The following is a 13,088-nucleotide window of genomic DNA, read 5'->3' on the forward strand; positions in this document are numbered from 1 at the left end:
TCTGAGAGGATGGGTGATAATACTAAGGGCTCTGTGTACACAGCACCCCTGATAAATATCACCAATAGATCCTCTCGGGCAGCTTCACAGTCCTTTGTAGAGACTTCCAGTCCAACACCCAGCTGCTCTCAACACCAAATGGAGATGCAACTGGAGACGCTCTCAATGGTGCTCCTATAAAATTGATTTGAGATGGGTGGTTTGGGGGGGGGGAGTGGGGCTTCAATTGCCTCAAATCTCCTTAGAGAGGGGAGACACATGAACCACCCGTTCACATTAATCTCAGCTTTCCCCACATTCTCACCTGCTATCCCCCTTTCCAGCACTTATCCAAAGACCAGGGACACTTAATAGAACTTTGAAGGAAATCAGAGGACCCGGGGGAGCCCACATGGTCACAGGGAGAACATGGAAGCTCCAGACAGGCAACGTGCATGAGAAAGAGTGAACCTGGGTCCCTGGCACTGAGGGAGTGTCTCTACTAGCTGTTCCACTCAGTGCCACTGCCAAGTTTTTAAAATTATATGAGGCACAGTGAGGGTAGATCCAAAGTATTTTTTTACACCAAGGGTATAGATTTAAAGCAAGAGATAAAAGATTGTGTCAGAGCTGATGAGGTAACTTTTACAGATTTAACTTCCCTCACACTGAATAGCAGCAAACCCAATTACAGGAAAAAAAATCCAACAAGGCTCTACTGGAATCCTTAGCAGGCAAGGTACAGGCAGAGGGTCCAAAAAATTCACAGGCAATATCAAAATCCCCCCCAAAAAACATACACACATCAATTAGCGCTTCTGAAACCAGCAATTCCTACAAACATGCAAAGCTTCGCTTACAAAAGTCTATTCCAAAACCAAGCAAAGAAATAAGGGACAAAGAACTTATACTGGGCTACAGACAAGGCACAGGGGGTAATAATTAGCCTAATAGGCAGGTGAGCAAGAAGGGGTTGGCCATATCATCTCTGCCTCCCTCTGGTGGCCAGTTTGAGGTGTGACGCCATGAACGTTTTGCTCTAAAATCACAGAGATTTGTATGCTCTCTAAACATGACAACGGAAGTGGTAGAAGCAGATTTGGTGGGAATGTAAGAAGTATTTAGACAGAACCGTAAACAAGAGTGCTGTGGGTATGAGTGATGGTGTTCTGTAGCCTAAAACCAGAGTGAGGCCCAGAGAGAACGTCTGCCACACTGACTGGAGGATGCCATTCGCAACGGGAGAGAAGGAATGTCGACAAAAAACAAAATGTATTTGTATGTACAAAGATAAATATTTTGGTGGATTTATGTTTTTCACTATCAGCTGGGAAAGGATCTAGGGGAATTTTAAATCGATCCTTAATTCTATTTGCCTAATAGTAGAAAAGCAAATTGAAGCAAAGAAAATCATGAAGAGTCCTGGGAAATGTATTTGCCTCTCCCACCATACCAGGCATCCACCACTCTCTGAATAAAAAATTCACCCTTCACATTCCCCCTGACTCTACCCCCTCTCACCTTCAATTCATGCCCTCTGGTATTAGACATTTCTACCCTGGGGAAAAGATACTTCTGTCTGTGCCTCTGTGCCCCTTATAATCTTGTAAACCTCTATCAGATCTCCCCTTAGCCTCCGCTGCTCCAAAGAAAACAACCCGTTTGTCCAGCCTGTCGTGATAGCACGCGCCCTCTAAACCAGGCAGCGTCCTGTTAAACCTCTTCTGCACCCTCTCCGAAGCCTCACGTCCTCTCGATAGTGGGGAGACCAGAACTGTGCACAATATTCCAGAGTTTTATGAAGTTGCAACATAACCTTTTAACTTTTGAACTCAGTGCCAACTAATAATAGCGAGCATTCTATAAGCCTTCTTAACTGCACCCCCCCCCCCATTTTGAGCTATTTTCCATCTTATAAGGAATTCTGTTCCTCAAATGGCAGAGGAAGCAATCTTTAAAAATTTGTAAGGCAGTGTTAGATCGATGCTTGAAAATGACAAACGAACTGCAGGTGCTGGATATCTGAAACGTAAGCAGAAATGCTGGAAATACCCGACTGGTCAGGCAGTACCTGTGGAAAGAGAAACAGAGTCAACATTTCAGACTTGACAAGAAATCAAAGGTTACTAACCACAATCTTACTGAATGGCAGAACAGTCGAGGGGCTAAGAGGTCATAACCCTTGAAATTTGTATGTGTGTCTGTTTCCAACAGTAAATTCATAACCATCCCATTTCTTGAGTGTACCACCTAAACTGACACTTCATTGTAGAACCAGGTGTATATTGCATTATTGTGCCCCAACTGATCCATGAAACATGGCAGTATAGTGCTTAGCACAATGTTTTACAGTACAGGCGACCGGGGTTCATTTCCCACCACTGTCTGTAAGAAGCCTGTACATTCCGGAGGAATTTTGTATGGAGGAAACCCATGTGACTGTGTGGATTTCCTCCGGGTGCTCCAGTTTCCTCCCACAGTCCAAAGATGTACCGCTTGGTAGGTTAAGTGGTCATTGTAAATTGTCCCGTGATTCGGCCAGGATTAAACTGGGGGGGGGGGGTGGTTTGCTGGGCGGTGCAGCTCGAAGGGCGGGAAGGTCCTATTTTGTGCAGTATCTCAATAAATAAATAAATCAAAGAAAAGAATCATATTGTATCTGCCTATGCTGTTGGGATGTTGCAAATACCGTGAAGGAATTCAAAAAGAGTATTTTTCTTTAGGAAAAAATCTAACCACAACTAGTGGTGTGATGTAGCTCTTCGTTAATCCAAACATTTCTTGACGTGTAACATATATTATGCCTAAACCAATCCCATCTGCTGGACGCTGCTTGCCTGTCTGTGTGTCTGTATACACGGTTCTTAAACATTCCTGTCATATCTGCTTCTACCATTTCCCTTGTCAACATGTCCCAAGTGTACACAACCCTCTGGGGTTTTACAACAAAACATTCATGATAAATCTTCCTTCAAACTTTTATTTCTAGCTTTGAAGCTATGTATTTGATATTTGTACTCTGGCAAACAGACTCTGACTATCTTCCCACAAACAAGAGAAAATCTGCAGATGCTGGAAATCCAAGCAACACACACACAATGCTGGAGGAACTCAGCTGGCCAGGCGGCAAGTACAGTCGATATTGCGGGCCCAACCCTTCAGCAGGACTGGAGAAAAAAGGCTGAGGTTTAGAGGGGAGGGGAGAGAGAACCACCAGGTGATAGGTGAAGCCTGGAGGGGGAGGGATGAAGCAATGAGCAGGGAAGTTGATTGGTGAGATGAGGTGACAGAGGGAAAAAGGGGATGGGAAGGGGAGGTGGTTGCGGGGCACTACCAGAAGTTTGAGAAATTGATGTTCATGCCATCAGGTTGGAGGCTACCCAGACAGAATATAAGGTGTTGTTCCTCCAACCTAAGTGTGGCCTCATCACAACAGTGGAGGAAGCCATGGATGGACATATCGGAATAGGAATGGGAAGTGGAATTAAAATGGGTGGCCACTGGGAGAACCTGCTTGTTCTGACAGATGGAGCATAAATGCTCGGCAAAGTGGTCTCCCAATCTACGTCGGGTCTCATTGATATACAGGAGGCCACATCAGGAGCACCAGACACCATAAATGACCCCAACAGACTCACAGGTGAAGTGTCGCTTCACCTGGAAGGACTGTTTTAGGGACAGCTTATCCACCGGTGTCTATTACAAACCCATGGACCCTCATCTCCTGACGAAGGGTCTCGGCCCGAAACGTCGACTGTAGCTCTTCCTAGAGATGCTGCCTGGCCTGCTGCGTTCACCAGCAATTTTTATGTGTGTTGCTTGAACTTCCAGCATCTGCAGAATTCCTCGTGTTTGCATTTGGGCTCTCATAGCTACCTAGACTATACCTCGTCCCTCCCTACTACTTGTAAAAACTCCATCCCCTTCTCTCAATTCCTCCATCTCCGCTGCATCTGCTCTCAGGATGAGGCTCTTCATTCTAGAAGAAAGGAGATGTCCTCCTTTTTCAAAGAAAGGGGGGTTCCCTTCGTCCACCATCAACGCTGCTCTCAACTGCATCTCTTCCATTTCACACAAGTCTGCTCTAACCCCATTCTCCCACCATCCTACCAGGAATAGGGTTCCTCTTGTCCTCACCTACCACCCCACCAGACTCCGTGTCCAGCACATAATGCTCCGCAACTTCCACCATCTCCAATGGGATCCCACCATGAAGTACATCTTCCCCCCACCCCCACTTTCTGCTTTTTGCAGGGATCACTCCCTACGCGACTTCCTTGTCCATTTGTCCCTCCTCACCGATCTCCCTCCTGACACTTATCCTTGCAAGCAGAACAAGTGCTACACCTGCCCCTACACCTTCTCCCTCACTACCATCCAGGGCCCTAAGCAGTCCTTGACAGGTGAGGCGACACTTCATGCGTGAGTCTGTTAAGGTCACTTACTGTGTTCAGTGCTCCCTGTGTGGCCTCCTGTACATCGGTAAGACCCGACGTAGATTGGGAGACCGCTTCGCCAAGCACCCATGCTCCATCCGCCAGAACAAACGGGATCTCCCGGTGGCCACCCATTTTAATTCCACTTCCCATTCCCATTCCAATTTGTCCATCCATGGCCTCCTCCACTGTCGTGATGAGGTCACACTTAAGTTGGAGGAACAACACCGTATATTCCGTTTGGGTAGCCTCCAACCTGATTGCATGAACATCGATTTCTCAAACTTCTGGTAATGCCCCCTAATCAGCCCCCCCCCCTCCATTTCCCATCCCCTTTTCCCTCTCTCACCTCATCTCACCAATCAGCTTCCCAGCTCTTTACTTCATCCCTCCCCCTCCAGGTTTCACCTGTCTCCTACCCCCACCTTTTAAACCTACTCCTCAGATTTTTTTCTCCAGTCCTGGCAAGAGGTTTCGGCCCGAACCGACTGTACTTTTTTCCATCGATGCTGCCTGGCCTGCTGAATTCCTCCAGCATTTTGTGTCTGCTGCTCCTACTATCTTCCTCACCTATGCCTCAAATGATTTTAAAACATCATTCCAGTCTCCCCTTGGCCTCCTACACTGCAGAGAAAACAATCCAAATTTGTCCAAAGTCTGCTTGCAGTTATTGTAATACTCACTAACTGAGGCAAAATTCCCTCTCCAACATCTCCACGTCCTTCCCCTAATGCAGGGGTTCCCAATCTTTTTTATGCCAGGGACTCCCATCATTAACCAAGGGTCTGGAAACCGCTGCTCCAATGCATGTCCAAAACTGCACAAAATACTCCAGCTGCCGCCCAACCAAAGTTCATACAGTTGCAACTTTTGTCCTCAAAATCTATTCATAGTCCATCCTCAGTCATTACCGAAAAAGACCAAAAGACCACCAGATATAAAAGCAGAATTAGGCCATTTGGCCCATCGAGTCTGCTCCACAATTTCATCATGGCTGATCCAATTTTCCTCTCAGCCCCAGTCTCCTGCCTTCTGCCTGTATCCCTTCATGCCCTGACCAATCAAGAACCTATCAACCTCTGCCTTAAATACACATAAAGACATGGCTTTCACAGTTACCTGTGGCAAAGAATTCTACCAATTCACCAATCTCTGGCTAAAAGGATGCTCCTCTATTCTGAGGCTGTGTCCTCTGGTCTTCTCACCATAGAAAACATCCTCTCCACATCCACTCTATCAAGGCCTTTCACCATTTGATAGGTTTCAATTAGGTCACCCCTCATTCTTCTGAATTCTAGTGAATACAGGTCCAGAGCCATCAGACACTCTTCATGTGACAAGCTATTCAATATTGCTATCATTTTCATGAATCGCCTTTGAACCCTCTCCAGTTTCAGCACATCCATTCTAAGGGGCCCAAAACTGGTCACAATACTCATGTGAGGCCTCACCACTGCTTTATAATATCTCAACATTACATCCTTGCTTTTATATCCTAGTCCTCTTGAAATGAATGCTAACATTTCATTTGCCTTCCTCTCCACAGACTCAACCTGCAAATTAACCTTTCGGGAATCCTGCACAAGGACTCCCAAGTCCATTTGCACCTCAGTTTTTTGTATTTTCTCTTCATTTAGAGAAAAGTCTACCCTTTCATTTCTTCTACGAAAGTGTATGACCATACACTTCCCAACACTGTATTCCACCTGCCTCTTCTTTGCCCATTCTTCTAATTATCCTTCTGTAGCCTCTCTACTCCCTCAAAACTATCTGCCCCTCCACTTATCTTTGTATTGTCTGCAAACTTTGCAACAAAGCCATCAATTCTGTCATCCAAATCATTGACATATAATGTAAAAAGAATTGGTTCCAACACAGACCCCTGTGGAACACCACTAGTCACCGGCAGCCAACCAGAAAAAGCTCCGTTTATTCCCGCTCTTTGCCTCCTGCTAATCAGCTGCTACTTTATCCTTGCTAGTATCTTCCTTGTAATACTTAAGTTATCCCATTCAGGGAGCTGTGGTCTTATGTCCCAACATCCCTTCGTAAATCAATTTTTCTAATGGTCTGCCAATTAGTCTACACCTTCCTGTTACGTTTGACCTCCCAAAGTGCAATCCTTACTCATACAGATTAAAGTCCATCTCATTTCTCTGCCAATATTTCCAGATGATCTATATCCCGACAAATCCTTTGTCAACCTTCATCACTATCCACAACTCCACCAATTTTTGTGTGGTTTGCAAGCCTACCTTCAAGCCCACCTACATTTTGTCCAAATCATTTATTTATATATGTCACAAAAATCATTTCCTGTGGAACATCACTGGTCACAGATCTGCAGTCAGAATAAAACCTCTCCAGCACTATCCTCAGCCTTCTGTGGTCAGGCCAGTTTTACAATCTAAACCACCAAGTCTCCATGAAACCCATGTGCTTTAATCTTTCTGATCTGCTTGTCCGGATAGTTTAGTCAAATGGCATATTGAATCCCACGTGGCCAACATCCACTGCCCTGCCTTCATCAATCATCTTCGTCACCTCTTCAATAAAATTTAATCAATGTTGCAAGGTAAGATCTCCCCCGCACAAAGCCCCATAGACTATGTTGCTAATAAATCCTTTCCTATCCAGATCTGAATAGAATCTATCCCTGAGGATATTCTCCAGTAAATTTCTCTGGCCTGTGATTCCCTAGTTTGTCTTAACTAGGGCCCTTAAACCATGGGGTGGTACAGTAGCCTAGTGGTTAGCACAACGCTTTACAGTACGGGTGACCTGGGTTCAATTCCCGCTGCTGCCTATAAGGAGTTTTTACATTCTCCCCGTGACTGTGTGGGTTTCCTCTGGGTGCTCCGGTTTCCTCCCACATTCCAAAGAAATATCGGTTGGTAGGTTAATGAGACATTGTAAATTATCCCCTGATTAGGCTAGGATTAAATTGGGGGTTGCTGGATGGCACTGATTGAAGAACTGGAAGTGCCTATTCTGCGCTGTATCTCAAAAATAGATCAATAAACAAACCCAACAAACAAACTGAGGAACTATATTGTCTGTTCTTCAATCCTCTGAGACCTCACACCTGTTTTTAATGAGGATACAACGTTCTTCTTTCTTAACAACCTGGGATAGTTCCCGTCAGGCCCAAGGGACAATAAACTGGGATAGTTCCCATCAGGCCCAAGGGACTGTAAACTGGGATAGTTTCCGTCAGGCCCAAGGGACAGTAAACTGGGATAGTTCCCGTCAGCTCAAGGGACGGTAAACTGGAATAGTTCCCGTCAGACCCAAGGGACAGTAAACTGGGATAGTTTCCATCAGGCCCAAGGGACAGTAAACTGGGATAGTTCCCGTCAGCCCAAGGGACGATAAACTGCGATAGTTCCCGTCAGACCCAAGGGACAGTAAACTGGGATAGTTTCTGTCAGGCCCAAGGGACAGTAAACTGGGATAGTTCCCGTCAGGCCCAAGGGACAGTAAACTGGGATAGTTCCCATCAGGCCCAAGGGACAGTAAACTGGGATAGTTCCCACCAGGCCTGAGGGACAGTAAACTGGGATAGTTCCCGTCAGGCCCAAGGGACGATAAACTGGGATAGTTCCCATCAGGCCCAAGGGCCTTTAATATTTTTCAAGAGCTCAACATTATCCTCCTTGATATCAACATGCCATCAAATATCACTATGATCAGCCCTCTTTGGTATTGTTAACCCTCATGTCCTTCACCATGGTGAAGACTGATGCAAAGGAAAGCTTACAGTTAGCAGGAAGCATTTCATATTAATCTTCATTTAGCTGTTTGTCTAAACTTCTAATTCTGAATGGCTAGCCTTCAATATCTGTTTGGGGTGGACATCATGAAATTCCCAAGATGAAACATTATTCTGATGTAGATAAAGATTGGCTGTAAGCTCCATCATGGATGGCAGATTCCATAGTACCCAGGCCATCTTCAAAAAGGCAGTGGGCATCGGTAAGGACCTCAATCACCCAGGACATGCCCTCTTCTCATTGCTACCATCAGGGAGGAGGTACAGGAGCCTGAAGACACACACTCAATGATTCAGAAACAGCTTCTTCCCCTCTGCCATCCGATTTCAGGATGCACTTTGAACCCATAAACATTACCTCATTATTTTTTATTTTTTTGCACTAGTTATTTAATTTAACTATTATATATAAGCTTATTGTATGGATGCTATATTCACACTATATTCAAAATTCACGGTGTTTTGTACCATTATTTTGTATTGTATTGTTCAGTTGCCGCGAAGTTAACAAACTTCACAACATATGTCGATGATTCTGATTCTGAGCTATTAGGGCAGCACCGGAAATACATTGTGTAAAAACAAATCCCCGTTACTGGAGGGTCACAAGAAAGGATTGGCAGGGAAGTTCAAAACTTTATCACATAAGTACTTGGACACAAGTCGGCCCATTCTGCTGCTTTTAGTGTTAAATAAATGGTATGCCATTGTTTGATCTCATGCATCACAAAGTGTTTGAAGGAAATTACAGCAATGTCATGGGATGCTTTTAATGTGAACAATTAACAACAGGAATGTGAGCATTTCCTGCTGGATTTCACCAAAAACGCTAATAACTTTGGCATGAAAGGCTCAGTGCATGAGGTCATTCCTCTCGGTACAAAACATCATGTTATAAGAAGCTTGATGCCACCTACTGAACCAGCTTTGTACTTAACCTACGAGGCATCCAGCAAAATTCTCCGGGGTAATTGGAGCTCGGTTCTTTGGGTCTGAGGAGGAAAACGCCGCGCCATTCCACGGGGCAAAGGTGCAACAGTTTGCCCTAAAGCTGTTACAGTTTACCACATGGTAGTTCAGGAAAGGGAGACAATTCCCAGGAATAATCCTTCAGAAACATCAAAATTAATTGCAGGAGCTGAGTGTTCAAAGCTGGAGAGATCCGAATCAGAATCAGGTTTATTTTCACTGGCATACTGTATGTTGTGAAATTTGTTGTTTTGCAGTAGTGCAATATATAAAGAATTACAATAAATAACAATAAATATAAAAAATAAGTAGTAACAAAAGAGCAAAGGGGTGAGGTAGTGTCCATGGGTTCATGAACTGTTCAGAAATCTGATGGCGGAGGGGAAGAAGCTGTTGCTTAGACATTGAGTGTGTTTGTTCAGGCTCTTGAACCTCCTCCCTGATGGTAACAATGAGGAAATGTACTGGGTGCTGAGGATCCTTAATGACGGGTGCCACCTTATTGTGTGGTATTTATTGTGTTCATGTGGGCGTTCAAGCAGACTCACCACTCTCGCAGCCGTGGAGTTGCCGAGCGACGCTACCACGCAGTAGAATTTGGTGTTGTCGATGGTGATTTCTCACACAGTGAACTGGGCCTCAGTTTATATGAACCAAGCGACAACATTTTGCTTCCAAAACTCCGGCAGTTTCAAAGCGACTGCATGGGCTGACAGAGTCATTGTTTGGTTTTCATAAATAAAATGAAGTGAGGTGTTTTATGTTTAATGAAACCCGTAACACATTTTATTGAACGCGAAAATGAGCTGAAACTCTTCAAGTAATAACATCATCACGCCAGGCCAGCCTCTTAAAATGAGACTTCAACTCAATGTCGGTGGTTGTGAGTGACGCACATTTCTCCCAGTTATGCGATCCTACGAGGCATTGCCTTTTGAAGACTCCTGATTGGTGGGGTGGCTATTGCTATGATGGAGCTGGCTGTATTACATTTGTCAATGTGGAGTGGAGATTGAGTTTGTAAATTTGGTGGGAGCGAAGGATATTGGGAATAGTGTGTGGGACAGGTGGCAGAGAAAGAGTGCAGACACACCCAGTCCTGAGACACCAGGCAAGGTCATTTAATTGCAAACAATTGTTTTATTGACCATCATAGGATGTCGCACCGGTGCTTCCCGCTCCCTTCCCCTTTTCCAAAATGATTCCCCTCTCCCTACCCCCTACCCCCTTCCCACTCTCAGTCCACAATAAAGACCCATATCAGAATCAGGTTTATCATCACTCATATATACCATGAAGTTTGTTGTTTTTATTTTGCAGGCAGTGGAACAGTACAACACATAAAATTACTCTAGTACTGTGCAGAAGTCTTGGGCACCTTAGCTATATATATGTGCCTAGACTTCTGTACAGTACCGTACATCTGTAGAAATTTGTGAGAGTCTTTGGTCGGATATCCTAGCAGAAAAGACAGTGGAACAGCAATGGCAGGTATTCTTGGGAATAATGCACAAGGTGCAAAATCAGTTCATCCCCCGGAGAAGGAAGGATTCAAAGGGGGGAAAGTGGCCACAGTGGTTGACAAAGGAAGTCAGAGATAGCATAGCATTAAAAAAGAAGTATAACAGAGCTAAGGTGAGTGGGAAGACAGATGATTGGGAAATTTTTAAGGAGCAACAGAACTTAACTAAAAAGGCAATATGGGGAGAAAAAATGAGGTATGAACGCAAGCTAGCTAGTAATATAAAGGGGGATAGCAAAAGTTTTTTTAGGTATGTGAAGAGAAGAAAGATAGTTAAGAACAATGTTGGGCCCTTGAAGAATGAATTGGGAGAAATTGTTATGGGAAACAGAGAAATGGCAGACGAATTTAATAAGTACTTTGGATCTGTCTTCACTAGGGAAGACACAAGCAATCTCCCAGATGTATGGATGGGCCAAGGACATAGGGTAACAGAGGAACTGAAACAAATTGACATTAGGAAGGAAACGGTGATGAGTAGACTGATGGGACTGAAGGCTAACAAATCCCCAGGTCCAGATGGTCTGCATCCTAGGGTACTAAAGGAGGTGGCTCTGGAAATTGCGGATGCATTGGTGATCATTTTCCAATGTTCCTTAGATTCAGGATCAGTTCCTGAAGGTTGGCGAATGGCTAACGTTATCCCACTTTTTAAGAAAGGAGGGAGGGAGAAAACAGAGAACAATCACCCTGTTAGCCTAACATCAGTAGTGGGGAAGATGCTAGAGTCCATTATTAAAGATGAAATAGCAGCATATCTTGATAGCAGTGATAGGATTGGGCCGAGCCAGCATGGATTTACCAAGGGCAAATCATGCTTGACTAATCTATTGGAGTTTTTCGAGGATGCAACCAGGAAGATAGACGCCGGAGATCCAGTGGATGTGGTGTACCTTGACTTTCAGAAGGCATTTGATAAGGTACCACATAGGAGATTGGTGGGTAAAATCAGAGCTCATGGCATTGGGGGGAGGATATTGATATGGATAGAAAACTCGTTGGCAGATAGAAAGCAAAGGGTGGCAGTAAATGGGTGTTTCTCGGAATGGCAGGTGCTGACTAGTGAGGTGCCACAGGGCTCGGTATTGGGACCACAGCTGTTTACGATTTACATCAATGATTTAGAGGAAGGCATTGTGAATAACATCAGCAAGTTTGCTGATGATACTAAGTTGGGTGGCAGTGTGACATGTGATGAGGATGTTAGGAGAATTCAAGGTGACTTAGATAGGCTGGGTGAGTGGGCAGAAACTTGGCAGATGGCGTTTAATGTGAATAAGTGTGAGGTTATTCACTTTGGGAGCAAGAACAGGAGGCAGATTATTATCTGAACGATGTGGAGTTAGGTAAGGGAGAAATACAAAGAGATCTAGGAGTACTTGTTCATCAGTCTCTGAAGGTGAATGAGCAAGTGCAGCAGGCAGTGAAGAAGGCTAATGGAATGTTGGCCTTTATTACAGAGGGAATTGAGTACAAGAGCAAGGAAATCCTTTTGCATTTGTACAGGGCCCTGGTGAGACCACACCTGGAGTATTGTGTGCAGTTTTGCTCTCCAGGGTTAAGGAAGGACATCCTGGCTGTGGAGGAGGTGCAGCGTAGGTTCACTAGGTTAATTCCTGGGATGTCCGGACTGTCTTATGCAGAGAGGTTAGAGAGACTGGGCTTGTACACGCTGGAATTGAGGAGATTGAGGGGGGATCTGATTGAGACATATAAGATTATTAAGGGATTGGACAAGATAGAGGCAGGAAATATGTTCCAGATGCTGGGAGAGTCCAGTACCAGAGGGCATGGTTTAAGAATAAGGGGTAGGTCATTTTGGACAGAGTTGAGGAGGAACTTCTTCTCCCAGAGAGTTGTGGAGGTATGGAACGCGCTGCCTCAGAAGGCAGTGGAGGTCAATTGTCTGGATGCTTTCAAGAAGGAGATAGATAGGTATCTTATGGATAGGGGAATCAAGGGTTATGGGGACAAGGCAGGAACCGGGTATTGATAGTAGATGATCAGCCATGATCTCAGAATGGCAGTGCAGGCTCAAAGGGCCGAATGGTCTACTTCTGCACCTATTGTCTATTGTCTACTGTCTATTGTAACATACCAAATGTCCTCAAACTCCTAGTGAAATATAGTTGTGCTGTGCCTTCTTCGTAATTGCATCAATATGCTGGGCCCAGGATAGATCTTCATCAGAAGTTAACAACCAGGAACATGAAGCTGCTGCACAGGATTAGGAGTTGAACAATTCAGATTATATAAAATGTTAGAAGGAACAGAATTACCATCAATCAGAATTTGCAGAGGGTACCTGAATCAGCAACTGATGACACCTAAGGAGCAGCTGACACAGGTAGGAGTGCTTTAGGTACCACCTGAGGGTGTTGAACTACTAATGCAATGAATCCCCAGAGAA

General features: G+C 44.7%; 1 protein-coding gene across 1 annotated transcript in view; it reads left to right on the forward strand.

The window, feature by feature from the left end:
- The window catches only part of trpv4 (transient receptor potential cation channel, subfamily V, member 4), a 144,863-nt gene that overhangs the window by 78,237 nt on the left and 53,538 nt on the right, over positions 1 to 13,088 (forward strand). The gene's annotated exons all lie outside the window — the stretch shown is intronic.

The sequence above is a fragment of the Mobula birostris genome, chromosome 31 (genome assembly GCF_030028105.1).
Source record: "Mobula birostris isolate sMobBir1 chromosome 31, sMobBir1.hap1, whole genome shotgun sequence".
Taxonomy (NCBI): domain Eukaryota; kingdom Metazoa; phylum Chordata; class Chondrichthyes; order Myliobatiformes; family Myliobatidae; genus Mobula; species Mobula birostris.